The sequence below is a fragment of the Canis aureus genome, chromosome 24 (genome assembly GCF_053574225.1).
Source record: "Canis aureus isolate CA01 chromosome 24, VMU_Caureus_v.1.0, whole genome shotgun sequence".
Classification (NCBI taxonomy): Eukaryota; Metazoa; Chordata; class Mammalia; order Carnivora; family Canidae; genus Canis; species Canis aureus.
The window spans coordinates 16,913,006-16,930,317 of record NC_135634.1 but is presented as its reverse complement, the minus strand read 5'-3'; the positions used below and the strand labels follow the sequence as shown (position 1 = coordinate 16,930,317).

At 38.2% G+C, this 17,312-nt stretch overlaps 1 long non-coding RNA gene across 2 annotated transcripts in view; it reads left to right on the top strand.

Annotated features, from left to right (window-relative positions):
* LOC144295836 (uncharacterized) overlaps nucleotides 1–16,436 on the top strand; it is a 51,913-nt gene extending 35,477 nt beyond the window's left edge. For both annotated transcript variants that reach the window (XR_013362925.1, XR_013362926.1), the window contains 2 exons: nucleotides 11,672–11,876; nucleotides 16,218–16,436. This is a non-coding gene — a long non-coding RNA (uncharacterized LOC144295836). The remainder of the gene's footprint in view (nucleotides 1–11,671; nucleotides 11,877–16,217) is intronic.
* The last annotated feature ends 876 nt before the right edge of the window (nucleotides 16,437–17,312 follow it).

The window sequence follows — 17,312 nt, the reverse complement described above, 5'->3', positions numbered from 1 at the left end:
TGCCCATAAGTGAACTAGCTCTACGGCTGAGAAACCCTAGTTTGGGACCACTCCCATCCTCCTAAGACTGTGGTGAATAAGTTTCTGAAGGTATTTATAAGTTATAGCTATATTTTAAGTACCATGTGCCAGAGTACTCTATTAATGACATACCATCACTTAGATATAACAGGGCAGCAGATTATTGGCTCACTTGTTCATTTACTTATTTATCGGATGTCTATTGCTGAATTATAATGTGTCAGGCATTTTAGAAAACAGGACATATGCTTAAAGTCTGCCTTCCATGTATTATAAAGCAAACATAAGAAGAGATCAGTAGGGATCCCTGGGTGGTGCAGAGGTTTGGCACCTGCCTTTGGCCCAGGGCGCAATCCTGGAGACCCGGGATCGAATCCCACGTCGGGCTCCCGGTGCATGGAGCCTGCTTCTCCCTCTGCCTGTGTCTCTGCCTCTCTCTCTCTCTCTCTGTGTGACTATCATAAATAAATAAAAATTTTAAAAAAAAGAAGAGATCAGTAGAATATAGCTGCCATTTGCATGGAGATCCATGGAAGTCACCAGCCAATCCAGTCTAAAAGTTAGGACAAAAAGTTCATAAGGCAAATCCTCCTTGAAGACATGTCAATTGAGCAAAATCTTAACTGTTTCAATTCATGAAACTACTGAGAACCAGTTTAAATGCCTCTGTAGTTTCCTTTGCAAAGTCAGGTGTGGGTTCTGAGTAGTAGAAATATTTTACAGTTATCAGTTCATTGGCCCACATGCTTTTTACTGCCATATCATTCCCTGTAGGATAGAGGAAATATGATAGCTCTTAAGGACATACAATGGAAAAAGTAATAAAAAGCAACTCTGAAAATGTATGTATCTAAGTATATTTTCTTTGCTCTGTCAGCTAAAAGGGGATAGAAGCAACGATACCCCAGTAGCAATGAGCACACCTAGTGCCCAGATCCTGGCTTCTAATACCATTTTCCCATCAAAGGAACCTGAGTCCTTTGTGGAAATAGCCGATTCTCTTATGGCTGAGGCAGGAAATATTGAAGGTAAGCCAGGGGTATCTTGTGGTGTAAGTAAAGAATTGCTTAAAATAAAAACAAAACAAAAGTTCCCCTGCCAGTAATGGACGTATGTCCAAAAGAGACAGAATCCAACTGAAAGGCCTCCAACAACCAAATCAGGGGCAATTTTAGCAACTAAAAACACAGTATTATACTGTAATTCAAATTTTAGAGTAGATAGCGATATGGATTAATGATTGATTGAATAAACAAATAAGTGGAAGAGAAGAGATAAATCTGTCCTGAGTAGTTTCATATAATTTATGCAAGCACTCTGCCTCACCCCTTAAGTGTAGGTTGTGCGTGGTGACATCACTCCAGGAAGTACAGTGAGAAGGGGCTGGGGAAAGTACCTGCAGGGGAGAAATTTGACAAACATGACCTCTACCAGGTGTTAAAATCAACATCAGTAGTGATGAATCATGTTGATACCACACATGCATCATTGAGATGATGGGAATAGAAGGGCTCTTTACCTCTGTGGTCTTCCTCCAAAAACCCAGAATGTCAGTCTCACCATGAGAAAATCATCATAAAAACACAAATTGAGAGGCATTCTACAAAGTACTTGACCAGTACTCCTCAAAACTGTCAAGGTCATCAAAAACAAAGCAAGCCTGAGAAATTGTCACAGGCCAGAGGAGCCTAAGACATGCGCACTAAATGTAATATGGTTTCCTGAGTGGAATTCTGGAGCAGAAAAAGGACATCGGGTAAAAAAAAAATTAAGAAAATCTGAATAAGGTAAGGGCTTTATTCATTAATAATTTACTATTGGTTAATTAGAGTTTATTAATAATGTATTAGCATTGGCTCATTGATTGCAACAAATAGAACATAATAATAGAAGATGTTAACAATAAGGGAAAGTGAGGATGGGATATATGGGAACATTTTATATCTTTGCAACTACTTTTGTAAATCTGTAACTGCCCTTAAATAAAATATTTATTTAAAAAGGGATATAAATGTATGGTTCCTTTCCAGTTGACTCTGTGGTGTCCCCTCCATCACAAAGCTGAGAAGGACAGGATGTTTTAGGTGGCAAGAGAAAAGGATAGTAAAAGCTCTTCTCTCAGGGCACCTGGGTGGCTTAGTTGGTTAAGCATCTGCCTTCAACTCAGGTCATGATCCCAGACTCCTGGGATCGAGCCCTGCATCAGGCTCCCGGCTTGGTGGGGAGTCTGCTTCTCCCGCTGCCCTTGCCCCCTGCTTATGCTCTCTTTCTCTCTCTGAACTAAATAAATAAAAATTTAAAAAAAAGTTCTCCTCTCTACAAGGGCCCATTTTTCTTTTTGTGAGAGGCAAGAGGAACAGTGGTACCCCTGTCTGACAGGTCCTTAAACTCTGGCAAGAGAAGTGGATATTCAGAAGAGGCAAAGAGTCAGAAGAGGACTGAATAAGTCCTCAAGACCTAGGATGGCTGGTTACTGTAATGATTACACAGAAATTACTTTCCATCTAGAATCAAATATATATACACTTACAAAAGAAAGAATGATCTTTTTAAGTGAGACTTATTTTTAAAGCACCCTTTGCTCTGTATGAGTACACAGTGACGACATATTTATAGTCATAAAAATATAGCAAAAGTAAGAGAGACATATCATCTTTTGTCCACACTTAGACAAACAATGAACATTTAGAAAATTTTAGGTTGCTCCTCTCAAGTACCAACACCACCATCTATACAAGCTGCGGCAACCCAAGGCTGAACCCGAAAATGGAACCTCTCTGAGTCAGGGTCTCTGCCCACTGAACCAGCCTGAAGGTTAGCCAAGGTCAAGGAGCAGCTGCAGGGAATGAATCACCGGCTTCCTCCTCTCCAGAAGAGGCATCCAGCCGGGTGCAATGCCAGCAACACCGTCTGATTTTACCCTGTGGACCTCCTATCCAGCCTCCAGCTGCGTTGCGTGTGCCAGCCCCTGCCTGAGTTCACCCTTTGACATAAAGTTTCATTTTTGTTCTGGCAAATTAACCTCATCAGGCCTGATTCCTGTACTCTCTGTTTCTAAGCAGTACTGAGGCCTGTTATGATGGTCTCTTTTTCCCAAGTAGACCCAGGCACTTTTCAGGATGCTGGACAGATCCACAGGGCCTGGAAGGCAAGTGTCCATATTCAAGGGATAATTGCTTGGGAAGCCAGTCATTATTACCGAACTCTGGAGGGTTGGGGGCACATGGGCTTTGGCAGAGAGAAATTAGAATCATCCAGAGTGCTTTCTCATACTTCCTCCACATACTCCTGGAAATAATGCTATCCTCTCTCCCTGGCGGGGGTGTGCAGCCTCCCACAAGAAACCACTGTGGATGTGAGTCACTGTCACTGGTGAGAACAGAGTGCTGGGCCCAGGTAACCAGCACTGGGCCACATGCACGGGTGCAGCATTGTGAAATATTACAGATCTTCCATAATGAATGGCAGCCGGTCACTGTTCCATGGCTGTGTGACCAGATGTCCCACCCCCAGGCCCTGTATCCCCCAGTCCTCAGCAGGATTCCTAAATATGATATACCATTAAAGATAGATTCAAGGTGATTTTTAAAAAAAAAATGTTACTTATTGAAAAGAAGAAGAAGAAAGTAACCATAATAAGAGAGGTATTGATAGCCAAGTGAATAAATACAAATCTGATACTTCAGTCAGGCCAATCCTTTCTCTCCACTCATGTATTCATTTGAGGATCACTTGCTAATCATCTACTGTACTCTATAGGGAGAGTTTGAGAATGTGATGAATGCACGCTAATGATAAATGCCGCAACAGGTGTGCATGCACTGTTTAGTGTATAGGGCAAACATTCCCTACTCTTACAAGGGTGGTCGAAAGCAGGCTTTCACAGGAAATGACTCAGGGTACAGGTTGCAACAGAGCAGTCCACTGGCAATGGAGGTTATAGAGAATGAGGGTGGAAAGCAAGAAGGAAAGAGGAACAGCCTTCCCAGCAAAAGGAGCAGCATATACACAGTAGGGGGTAGGAAGCATGTGGGGCTTGGGCAAGGGTGTTGGGGAAGGAAGGGGACAGCAGGACTAAGAGATAAACTCAGAAATATCAGATCATGAATGCCTCCTAGTCGTGCTAGACTAGGATATTATACTGAGGGAGATAGTTACAGAAGAAAGGAAGTAGTGGAAAGGGCTGATTAGCTTTGGGTTGTGCCATGCTTCCTTCAGTGGCTGTGAAGAAGATTGATCTGAGGAAGGTGAGAGACTGAGAGGTTTACCTTCTGCGTGGGGTGACATACTAGGAAGGGTCTTCATGTGGTGGTTAAAAACAGGGACTCTGAAGCCCAATTGACTTGCTTTGAGTTAACACCTTGTGTGATCTGGATTATGTTACTACACTTCTCCATGCTTCTGCTTTTCCAGTCTGTAAAATAGGAAAATCATAGCATCTATTCCATAGGGTTGTAGGGCACCCGTTCATGAGGGCACCACTTGCATGACACAATCACCACCCAAAGGCCCCATTTCTTAGCACCATCACACATTCGTTAGGATTTCAACATATGAATTGGAGGTCAGGGGGCCACAAAAATTCAGTCTAAATAGCAGGAGGCAGATCCAATTTAGAGATAATGGGAAGGTTGTTTGTTAAATCTTTTCCATATTCCTTTGGAAAGATGAGCAGGAAGTAACATTAACACACCTGACAAACATCCCTCAGTAATGATTTTGCAAATTGTTGTCACTGCAACACACAACGTCATTACCTCATCCTGGACCAAGGTAAAACTGGTCTCATCCCTTGCACTGCTGCAGAAATTTTCCTAAATCTGACATCTGATGTTATCGCCCCTCTAGTTTAAGCAAAACACATTTTCTATGACTCTCATTACCTTAAACCAATGCTTCACAGTGCCCATCACTCTCTGGCTCAAACCCACTGGCCCCAGAGATTCAGCGAATCTTCCATTCAATGGCTACTTCTGTACATCTTCAATTTCAGCAACACTGAACAACTAGCTGTTCCCAGAAAATCCCACGTTTTACCACATCTCCCTGTCTTGGTCCAGCATGTTGCTTTTGCCTGAGGATGCCGGTCTTTGCCTTTTGGTTTACTCAACCTAAGTTTCACTTCATCTCTGAAAACTTGTACATTTCTTCGCTTCCTCTCTGGGCTCCCTTAGCAAAATTAAGGCTAACATTATTTTGTCCTGTAATATTTATTTAACCACTCTTTTCTCCCACTACCATGAGCTTCTTGAGGGTAGAGGGTAAGTCTGCCCATTCTGTGGTGCCCAGCCAGAACAGATGGTCAGCGCATGCTTGTGGAATAAATGAAGTAGTCTGTGAAGATTGATATTTTGCTCTGCCACCACCTCTGGGCTTTTTTATAAAATCAAAGTGAACAGACAATAATCAGACCTCATCATCCTGTGTAACAAAACAACTTAAAATTTTCTCATAGAAGCTTTCTGAACCTCTGACATAGTTCTGTTCTTCTGGTCTCCAACAATTTTTGAACTCTCCAAAGGCCAGTGTTAAGGTCACAGACCAGTCTGTTGGTATGGTCACCATGTGGTGTCTGCCATGTTTACCCTCTCCCACACCAGTTTCCACTGGAGCTTCATGAGTGCCACCACTGATGATGCCCTTCAGGCCTTGTGACATCCAAGAGCCAAATGTATCAAGGCACCAATGGTACAGCCTCGGAGCAGAGGTGGCATGGCCCCTGTGACCCTCTTCTAGGGTTTATTACTCATGCCTCATGGCAGATCTCCTTCTGTTCAGAATCTCACAAAACCTCTTATAAAAATAGTCTTTGGCTTCTGACTCTTATTCTTTACTCCCAATCCAAAGTTTAATGCAAAATCACGAGTTCTTGTCTGTTCTAGTATAGTTCATCTTTTGACTCCAAAACCTGTGTTCTACCCACCACCACCTAGCGGTTTATAAATCCACAAAGGTGAGGATGCATGAATATTCCCACATGCCAACATGATTTTTGTTTATTTTTATTACTTTTTTATTTAAATTCAATTTGGGGCAGCCCGGGTGGTTCAGTGGTTTAGCGCTCCCTTTGCCCCAGGGCTTGATCCTGGAGACCCAGGATCAAGTCCCACATCGGGCTCCCTGCATGGAGCCTGCCTATGTCTCTGCCTCTCTCTGTGTGTGTCTCTTATGAATAAATAAATAAAATATTTAAAAAAATAAATTCAATTTGCCAACGTATAGTATAACACCCTTTGCTCATCCCGTCAAGTGCCCTCCTCAGTGCCTGTCACCCAGTTATCCCATCCCCCCAGCCACCTCTCCTTCTGCAACTTTTTGTTTCCCAGAGTTAGGAGTCTCTCATGGTTTGTCTTCCTCTCTAATTTTTCCTACTCAGTTTCCCTCCTTTCCCTTATAATCCCTTTCACTATTTCTTATATTCCATGTATGAGCGAAACCATATGATGATTGTCCTCCTCTGATTGATTTCACTCAGCATGTTTGTTTAGCCTGAGAACATCTTGGGTAATCAAAAACAAAATTATATACTTGTTTGAGAGAGTCTATGTGGATTGTCTATCCACAAACTGTAGGCATGATGGTGGCTTTCTCATACATACAGTTTCTCTCTGTAGAATACACAGCTGTAGAATAAATCCTGAGCATCGCCGGTTCCTAATACATTTTGCCAAATTCTTCTCTCTAGTGATTTATATTCCTAACAATCAACTCAACCTCCTTCTACCCCATACCCTGCCAAAATTGTAATGTAGCAAACTTTTTGAATTTTTTAATATGATAGGTTAAAAATAGTGTCTTGTGTTATTAGTATGAATTTCTCTTAATATGGCTGAGGTTATGCATATTTTGTGATTTTTAAGAAGTGTTTGTATTTTACACATATATTTTCCTTATGGACTTGGATGAGTCTTCATGTGGTAAAGGGACTTAGTCCTTGTGATATGAGTTACAAATATTTTTCCTACTTTATTATTGGTTTTTGACATAGGGCTTTTTTTTTTTTCAATTAGCAATAATTGTACCTTGGGTAAACCTCATTGGAGGGAGGGTTTGTGCTTATTTAAAAATCATTAAATATATTTATGAGTCTATCAGTCTGTTCTTCTTGGGCTCTGGGGTTTTATAGCATATTTAAAATATTTAAGATTATAAAAACATGTTCCATGTTTCTTTCAATTTTCTTATTTATTTACTTTTAAATGTTTGATTTTTTCCCAAATTTTTCTGATGTATATTTTAAGATAGGAATCTTCGCCACTCCCAGGTACCCAGCATTTTTTTTAAAACTTTGTCAGTGTTTTGAAATTCATAGATGACATTTTAAATCATTTAGATAAATATATTAGGAACCACTATGGAGATGTTCAAAAGTATTTGAACATGTTTTAGACTTAAAATTCCCCCCACCTATGTGAAAGCAGCAACAGATTTATTACATTGCAATGTTTTAACTTCATATGGCAAGAACACTATAAATAAAGTTGAAGGACAAATAAGGAATAATTAATATGCAACAAATATAGCAGAAGTTAAACATTTACCAAGTATTTACTCACTTATATAAAATGAGTGCTTCAATAGAAAAATAAGCCAAAGAAAAAAGAGACAACCATATGTATTCAAATGTTCAATCCCACTAGTAACAAAAGAATTGGAAAACAAATGCAGAGTAGTTATCATTTCCCACTCCCCTAATAGACTTATAGAGTAAAGATCATATTAAATATATTAACAATATATTTGTGTTAAATATGTGTCAAAATGGGCAGTTACAAATGATATTGGCAGTAGAATAAGTGCATATAGCCTTCTTGGAAGGGAATCTGGCCATATGTCTTGAAATTTTATATTTTCCTCTCTGTTTACTCAGAAACTATATTTAACTAAATTTATCAAAGGAAACAAGCAGCTGATTGTGCCAGAATGCATGTACAAACATGTTATTTCAGCATTATACATGTGCTAGAAAGAACTAAAAATACAGTATTGTTCTGTAATAAGGGCCAATTAAAATCATCAGTCATGACCATATTGGGACATTATTTATCCATTTAAAAAGTTGTAAGAATCTGAGAATCGACATAGAAAATGTTCATGGAATATGGTTATGGAAAACCAGGTTACAAAACGACATGTTTAACTTGATCCTATTTATATATATATATATATACCTAATTTATCCATCTTTCTATCTATGCATTCATATATCCATCCATTTACCTACCTACCTGCCTATCTAAAAGGTTTTTATATATAATATCATGTAATTTAATAATTATATATAATAGAATAATAACATTATTATTATATGATATCATGCAATATGACGGGTATAGTGAACATTGCAATGGCTTCACCACAACCTATTTTACTTCCTTTACTAAATTTCATCCAGATATTTAGACCTTCTTCACTCAAGTCTGTGAATTTGAGAGAAGCTAACTCCACCTAGAAGGCTCTGGGAGTGGCATGGTTGCTTAAGGCCTAAACTGACCAGTGTAATACTATCTCACCTGGATACAGTTATTGATTGGGGTGTGAACCAGTGATTCGTCTCAGGAGAGTGCAATGGGAGAATGTGTTTGCTGGTAACTTGTAGTGATGGCAGTCTTTGCTCTCCTGAGAGAACTTCCAGAAGTGGCTCCCAATCCCTCTTCTTGGATGTGGTCATGTGCACATCTATTCCCGTTATGGTTTGGCACCCATCCTGATATCATAAGAGAAAGGGAGAGCATTGGTGAGGCTGATACCATGGAAAACAGAGTGAAGAAACAGGACACAGGTAGATCCTCAATGACATCACTGAGCCACTGAGTCAATCAACCCTGAAAACCATCCTACCTCTGGACTTAGTTCCACAAAGGCTCACTATCCACTATCCACTTCCATCACTTAAGTCAATTTACTTAAATGGGCTTTTGTCAGCCCAAAGCAATCACAAGTACCATCATTTGGGGTGTGTGTGTGTGTATGAGTGTGTGTGTGTGTGTGTGTGTGTGTATGAGTGCATGTGCATTGGCAGGTAGATAGCCATATATGTAGAGGAGAAAAAAAAATGAAGTGATATTCGTCAGAATATAACAAGTACATTCTGGGTTGGAATTATAACTGATGTTCACTTCATATTTGTGAAAACCTTTTGGACTTTTTTCACAGCAAACCTGAATTATTTATTTGATCAGAGGAAAACAATAACAAAAGCAACAATTTAGAAAACAAAAATCAACAGTTATATTTGAAGGAAAAAGATTAAATTCAGAATGTAGCAGAAAGGATGTGTGTGTGTGTGTGTGTGTGTGTGTGTGTGATTCTCATAATTTTGTAACCACAAGTACCAAATGAGCCAAAAATATGTAGCAGCCAAAAATTACATATGAACCTAATGCAAACTTTGGTTTTTTAAACAGAACAGTGTCAAGATCAAGGGTGTTAATAATCCCACTGTTCTCTGCTCAGGTCAGACCACACTTGAAGTATTGTTTTCAATTCCCTATTCCTAGAGGAATTTAGGCACTAACTGACATATTCCAGGGATATGGAGGAAGGATTTATGCATTTGGAAAGAGATGGAATTTTAAGACTTTTGAGATTTTTTTCCACATTTAAGATTCTATAGTTCTCCAATTTTATGTGTTGTTCTTGGACATTGAAAAACAATCATATTCTAAGTGAAGAAACCAAGGTTCAGAGAGTTGCAATGGCATGCCCAGGGCCATACAAGTCGTGAGTAGCAGATTTTTGTCTCGAAGATGTGTTAGAAAGGAAATAGTTGGACTGATATTTGTTAAGGGGACAGTGACATAGATTATTAAGGCAGAATCATTTAGTTTCAAGTGACTCAAGATTAAACAACCAGACAACTTTTTGGGACTGAGAGTACATGATACTGTTTTCAAAAATAGCCGTTCTAGGGAAGAGGAAGTTCACTTGTGACTAGCTCAGTAAGTCCAACAGCCCAGAACTGGTGAAGGTCTTTCAATTGTTCTTCTTGCAGAGCAGAAGTAGTAATTTTCTGATGCGAAGAACCATCTCAGGATGGTCAAAGGTGACTCAGGATAAAGGGAAGGTTCCAAGGCTTCTTATTGTTTCCTGGCACTTCTTCTTCTTTTTGTCCCTGGTAAAATACCCAGCCTCTCAGCTGGGCACCCGGCGGCCCAGATGAAGACAGCATTGCCCTGCCCCTTGGCAGCACAGTAAAGCCTGTTACTCCTCCATTTACAAAATAACTTATCCCTTTTGCAAAGTTGCTAAAGGTTGGTAGCTGTGGGATAAATCTAATAGCCATTTATGACAGGACTGTTCTACAATTCAGGAAGCAAGAGGCTAGATGCACTACCTAGGCTTCACTTTTGAATTGCTTATACCTTAGACACCCAGAATTGTTTCCACTCTGTTATTAGAAGCATGGATGATTGCTGAACCTGGACCACAGAGAGACTTAGCAAGGGCAAATGAATGGGCCAGCACAAAGGTAAGTGAGAAAGGAATCTAAACAGAACTAGGACTTATTTGGAACTTGAGGCAACTTCAATCTTCATCTGATGCTCTAGTAAGTCAATAAGTAAGGGATAAAAGAGATCAATATAATACAATACATAGATTAATTGAGAATGAAGGAGAAGAAAGTGCAGAGTTTTAAAGAAATGGAGGTCATGGCCAGAAGTTGCCAACAAAGTTAATAGCGATTGCCTCTTTAGGAGTGGTGCTGGGTGGGGTGGGCAGGAGGAAGGGCGTTCTTGCTTTCAATTTTAAGTGCTCAGATTATTTTATTTTTAAATATGAGTACACATTTTACTTTAGTAAAAATGCACACACACACGGCTCTGGCTCTCTTTCTGAGTGATGCTAAATGATTTTCCAATGTGGGCAGAGGCTGCAAAACAATCTGCAGATGGAGCACGGATACATAATGGGCATATTTCTACCCAGAGACTGGAGCATTCATAATAGTCAGATAGTTATGCTGCCTTCAGTCTGTTCCATCTCTGCCTATGTTTGGGGGGGGGGAGGGAAGTACTCTTCTTCAATTCAGCACTAACTCTGATGGTAGCCAAGTGTGCTACTTCAGCCTACTATCCTCAAGTTTCCTTGTAAAAAGTTATTGGAGCTTTCAGCATATTAGAACATGAATTTTTTTGTTATATAAAGACAGAACTGAACAGAGGTTTCTGAAAGGACATGCATTTTTTTTATTTGAAAATTTTCTTGTAGTATGGCATTTTACTCCCCAAGAAGTAGCATGTTGGGTGTGAAAAAACAAAAACAAAATCAAACCCCAGTCAATAATAACGCTAGACCATAGGAGAGCGAACTGCTAGCAGCTCATGTGAAAGTTTCCTACTGTGAATATCTGGTGTTTTTCTCTAGATCTCGCTGAAATTAAAAATCACAGAATAAGAAATAAATGTTCCTTTTAACTCTGCAAGACCTTACCCATGGTAGGTAAGCATATCAGTACATCGTGTCTTCAAAATTATTTCCTTAAACATTCTTCTTTTGGTATTGCATGAGTCACAAATTGATTTTTTTCTTTTAAACATCAGAATCACAGTTTTTCTCCTACTATTGACAAACTGAAGGTACAGTGGAGCTAAATAACATGTTTTTGTTGTTGGTAGTGGTTTTTGTTGTTGTTTGTTTGTTTTTACAGTGAGCTCTCTGAAGGACAGAGGGTCATCCTGTTTCAATCTCCAGAATATGCTTTCTCCCATGGAAGTGAACTAAAGAGCACTATCCAGAAAAAAATCAGGACTCATCCGTGGGAGGTTCCAGGGCTCAAAGACGTTTGGCAGCATTGCTGATGCAGACATTCAAGTCAGAAGACCAGATCTTGGCTTATCTTCAAGGAGAGTGAGGTCTGTTTTGTGCTCCGATGGAAACTGGCAGGGTTCTTGATAGGTGTTAGGGTTTTAAGAGAATGAGATAGTGACATTAAATTTGCAACAGTTATTTTACAAAATCTTAAGATCCATGGGAATAGCCCCATTTCTGCTCCAAAATGAGTTTTGGACAAGTGTATCACCTTTGGGTTATACTTACATTTGTGTCCTTGTATTGGTATTTTCCTTTTCCCAGCTGAGTTTCTAGTTTTCATTGGGGGTTCAGTTTTAGGTGGTTGTAAAAGGTCAAACTCTCGGTGAATAATTTTCAGAATGTTCAGTACCTTGGAACTTCTAATATGGAGATCTTTTTTGGTAACATTCATGAGCAATACTTTAATATTCCAAAAGAGGGAAGTTATATTCATCTAAGCTCTGGGAAACTCATTTTCACACACGCATATAAAGAAATCCCAACTATCATGTTAGTGTGTTTTTTTGACAACAATAATCCTATCTTACAGAGTTAGGAAGGAAAGTATGAACTATATTATTATATTCTGGGACTTAATCTGTAGAAGTCAAAATGTTACTGTTAGTAATTTCCACAGGTCTTTGAAGGCTCCACCTAGACTTGGTTCTGTGCCAAGATAATACAACCCATTTTTTTTTTCCTAAGGGAATTTGGTATTTCTTTCTGGATCCACATTTTCTATGTTACTCTGACTCTTACATCTGCCTCCAGCTAGGACTACGCCTAACACATTGCTGCCACATTTCCAAAAAGAATTCACTGAGTCTGAAAACATAGATGTGGTCAAGCTCCATGTATTGTTTGTGGATTATCCAATTATTGGAATGAATGCTGTCCACAACAGTACTTGTCCTTACAGCCTCACCAAACCATAGAGACCCAAGTAGTTTTGTCCCTACTGATTTGTCCTCCCCGTTAATTTTATATTAATTAAGCATTAGAAGACATTTGCACAAATGCTGAGGAGTGGGGGAAACCCACAGTAATAGTACAGATTTTATCATTGCACATTTAGTGTTTCCTATAAACTCACCATAGTTTTTTGGTACATTCTATACGCCTTGAATAAAAAGTAATGGTGCAATACTATTTTCTCCTGCTCTAGAGTATTTCTAAGCATGAAGTTTTCTTTATAACTTGAGTTCTCAACTATGCATACCAGTTATTATGTTGCATTTGGTTCATTGATACTCGGAGTCTACTTAAGTAGTAGGCTGTTTCTCTTAAACCTAACTAAACCTTTCGAAAATTGTCTCAATTTTCTATTTTCCTCCTTTCCCTCCTATTTTTCCCACAGTTTTAGGTCTCCCAAGTTGTTACTGTCAATATTCTGTAGATAAATTTTCAACACTTGCTAGAATTATCTGTAAAGTAAGAATATAATGAATACAATCAGATAATTTTCTAATAGTTCCATGGGCTTTGTAATGTCCATTTGGCTTCCTAGGAATCTCCTGTCTCTTTTATTTTGTATATTTCCCTATTATTGGCTATATGCTAGATCAAAGGCCTGTAAATTGTGTTCCACCTCTATGGAGAGGTGCTGAGGAGCCACCTCAGATGGAAACTAGAGCCCATGTTTTTCTCTTTCCCCTCAACCTGCTAGATGGTGGATCTGCATGTGCTTGGGTTTACAAAAAAAAAAAAAAAAAAAAAAATTCACATTAGTTAAACAGTTGAAATCCACAGTTGTAGATGGATGAGGTTATTACACAGTTAAATTACATTTAAGTAAGTAAATGAATCAAACCATGAATATATAAGCAGCAGATGTACTGAATTCTTTTATTGACAGATGTATTATCTATTGGAATAATTATAATCAACGCAATACCACCCAAACCACAAAATTCTTTAGGCAAAGATAAATGGGTGAAGATGAAGGGTTACAGAATATGACTAGTTGGTCTTAAAAAATGGGTTTGGCTAGTCTTTGGGGGATCTGCTGAGTGACTTCTTCCTTAATATTAAACCCTTGTGATTTCAAGGAAAATTTAATCCATATGTCTCTGATTCAATTACTCTTAACTCATTAAATGTTTTTTTTTAGGGCTATTTGAAATTTGAGAAGCCTTTTTATGAGCTTTAGTAATCCTTTGTTCTTTGAATTAGGAAGGAGAATATTGCCAAGAGTTAATGGTACTTGAACCTCAATACACTTGAGGGTATTCTAAACTTATCAAAGGTCCAGCATCCTGTCATAACCAATGACTCAGGTGCTTGCAACCTCTCTGCCACTTGCTACTCCTTCCACATGCCCTATGATGTTGGAACATTTCTTTTCTTTCTTTTCTTTTCTTTTCTTTTCTTTTCTTTTCTTTTCTTTTCTTTTCTTTTCTTTTCTTTTCTTTTCTTTCTTTTTTTTCTTTTTTTTCTCTTTTCTTTTCTTTTCTTTTTTCTTTTCTTTTCTTTTTTCTTTTCTTTTCTTTTTTTCTTTTCTTTCTTTTCTTTTCTTTTCTATTTTTTAAAAGACTTTTATTTATTTATTCATGAGAGAGAGAGAGAGAAATAGAGAAAAAAAGAGGCAGAGACACAGGCGGGGGGAGAAGCAGGCTCCATGTAGGGAGCCTGAGGTAGGACTTGATCCCAGGACTCCAGAATCATGCCCTGGGTCAAAGGCAGGCACTAAACCGCTGAGCCACCCAGGAATCACCAGAGCATTTCTTTTACATGTGGCAATGACCTTTTCATGCAAGATAGCTATTGCTGCTGAAGGACAGTGACATCCATGAGTGGAACACACATTCAAGTTATCATCGCTTTTGGGGCTAAGCTAATTAAATAAAAATTGAACACTCTGAGAGGCAGAAGTCACTACTCTTCTTCACCTTTTCTTATTGTTGTAGGTAAGAACATATAGATAACTTAGGTTAACCTTGAGAAGGTATCGTACATTTGAACAAAGGGAATGAAATAATTTGTGATTTAAGGACACTGAGCATTCAAAATTGACATTTGCAGAATTCCTCAAAGAACACAGATTTGCTGAGTAATATCAATGGCTTATGCTTTTTTAATGAAAAACGGGTTTACCTGAAGTCTTAGCTACACATTTTTGAGACCCGAGCTACTATCTATATATCAAACCTGTCAGTGATGACTCAATCAGCGGTGAAGAAATGTTCCTTCTAGCTTAAGGGTGGGAATAATTTGTCTGTTGACTTTTTTAGTTTAATTTTAATAAGTTGGATCATGAAAACTTCCTAGAAAAAAAAAAAGAGCCATTAAAACACACAGAAGCCACAATTTCGAATCATGGGCTATGACTATTGAATTTGAACAATCAGTGTATCAATGCTCCCTAGGAGCCAGAGACCAAATGGCTCATTTGAATCTATGGCCTCAAATAGCTCATGAAAGAGAAAAAGAAAAACCAGCAATAGTGATAACTACCATCCCTAAACCCAAGAAGATCCTAATACCTACATAAGAGTGTGGGTATCTCTCATCATCAATATTATCTTCCCATGTAAAAGATGACATGAGAAATAGTTGAATTATATTGTATATTCTCCTGGGGCAAGGAGGAAGAACTCCAACTGAACAGGCCCAATAATGTTTTCCTACCATTGCTCTTTGTGAAGATTCCTTTATAAATAGAGCAATATTATGTTCACTGCAGTGACTAAGGATTTCTAAGCAAAGCAATACAGGACAATTTCAAAGATGAGAACTTCCAAATTTGTAGAACTAAACTTGAAACATATGATCTCTTACCTCCATTTGCTTCCAGATATATAGAAATTTCCAAGTGTATTGGCAATGTTTATTTTGTTTTGTCTGGTTAATTGCAAAAGAAGGTCAAGGATTACTTTTGAATGTAGGTCATGATTGTTTACACAACACAAGCATCTACTTAGGTAGAACCAAATGTTTCCTAATATAATTTTTTAGACAAATTGACTTTAATTAAGGATAAGGGTGTGAAAACATATTGTGAAGGTATCACAAAACCTCGCATCCCATGAAATTAGCTCATAATTACCAAAATCTATTCAATGCTTCTACAATGGCATTCTGATTAGTGTTGGTGAAAGAGTTCATATAAAAATATGATAGTCTGTCAGGTAGTTTAAGCTATCAGGAACCACTCATGTTTTTAACTCCAAACCCTACAACAATGGAAAAATTTAGGCCTAGTAATTTTTTTTTAATTAATAAGAATATACTCACAAAGAAAGCATTTACAGATGCAGTAATTGTTTTTAAAGAGAGAAAAAGCTACCTGACAAATATATTTACAACCTCTTGTTGGCACTGTAATGTACATGTGCTGTAAAATTATTTATAAAAAAAATAGTCTACTAGCAATTTTGCTTCTTTTAACTCTTTTCCTTTTGCAGTCTTAGCCCATGACATACACAGCATAGCAAAGCCCACCAAACTACCTGAGGGTGGACGCACACCCACGCTCAGCTCAGGAGAATGATGTGGGAAAGATACCCGTCTGGCCAAAGAAGCAGACACAGGGAGCTTCCAAAAACAAACAAAAGTTATATTTGTTTTTTTTTTAAATAAGTATCCAATTTTTCATGTCAATAAAGATAATCTGCTTAATAAAATATTGAGTTTTGTTATTTTTCTTTTCTTCTTCTCAGATGTAGGAGTCGTACTGAAGTATTTGAGGTATGTGAGGTATTGGAAAAATAAGCCTGCATGGAGCAGAGGCACAGATGGTTTCTGTGTTTAACGATTTTCTTCCTTCTTCTTCTCTTCATTGTGTTTTAAAGTTTTTTTTTTTTTAATTTAATTTTTTTTTTTTTTATTCGTGGTTGCCGCTCTTTGCTGCCCGACCCAAGTTCTGGGTCCTGTGGGGACCAGGGTCCTTTAGAGGTCACAGTAACTCTGTGGAAGCTCCCGTTCTATGCAGCAAAGCTGAAACTCAGTGATATCCAGGGGAGATAGCAGCTTCTTAACTTCCAAACCGAATGACAAATTGGCTCATCTTGATTCTTTATCTCTGTCAAAGATTTTAATTCATGTTTACTCAGAGAACTTACTCAAACTCGACTTACTCAACTTACTTCAACTTACTTCAAAGCATACTAGGTTAGCTTTATGTTTGCTTATATATATTATTTGAAATAAATCCCTTGAAAAGACCTACACAGTGAATTAAAAAAAAATAGATGACAGAATCAAGAAAAACTTGATAATCCTCTTAATTTTATTGGAAGATGTCATTTGTTCTTCCATTTTTCCTTTCCTGTTTGGACATATACTGACCAGACTCCACATGCTGAACAGATTCCAATATACTGACCAAACTCCACATACTGACTAGATTCCCATATACTGACCAGACTACATATACTGATCAGACTCCAATGACAGTTAATAACAATTCTCAGAACAGTCTAATTTAGATATGACATTTAGTTCCCCATACCACCAGCCAGTCTTTACTCCTAATGTTTATCGCGTTTGTCAGTGAGAAA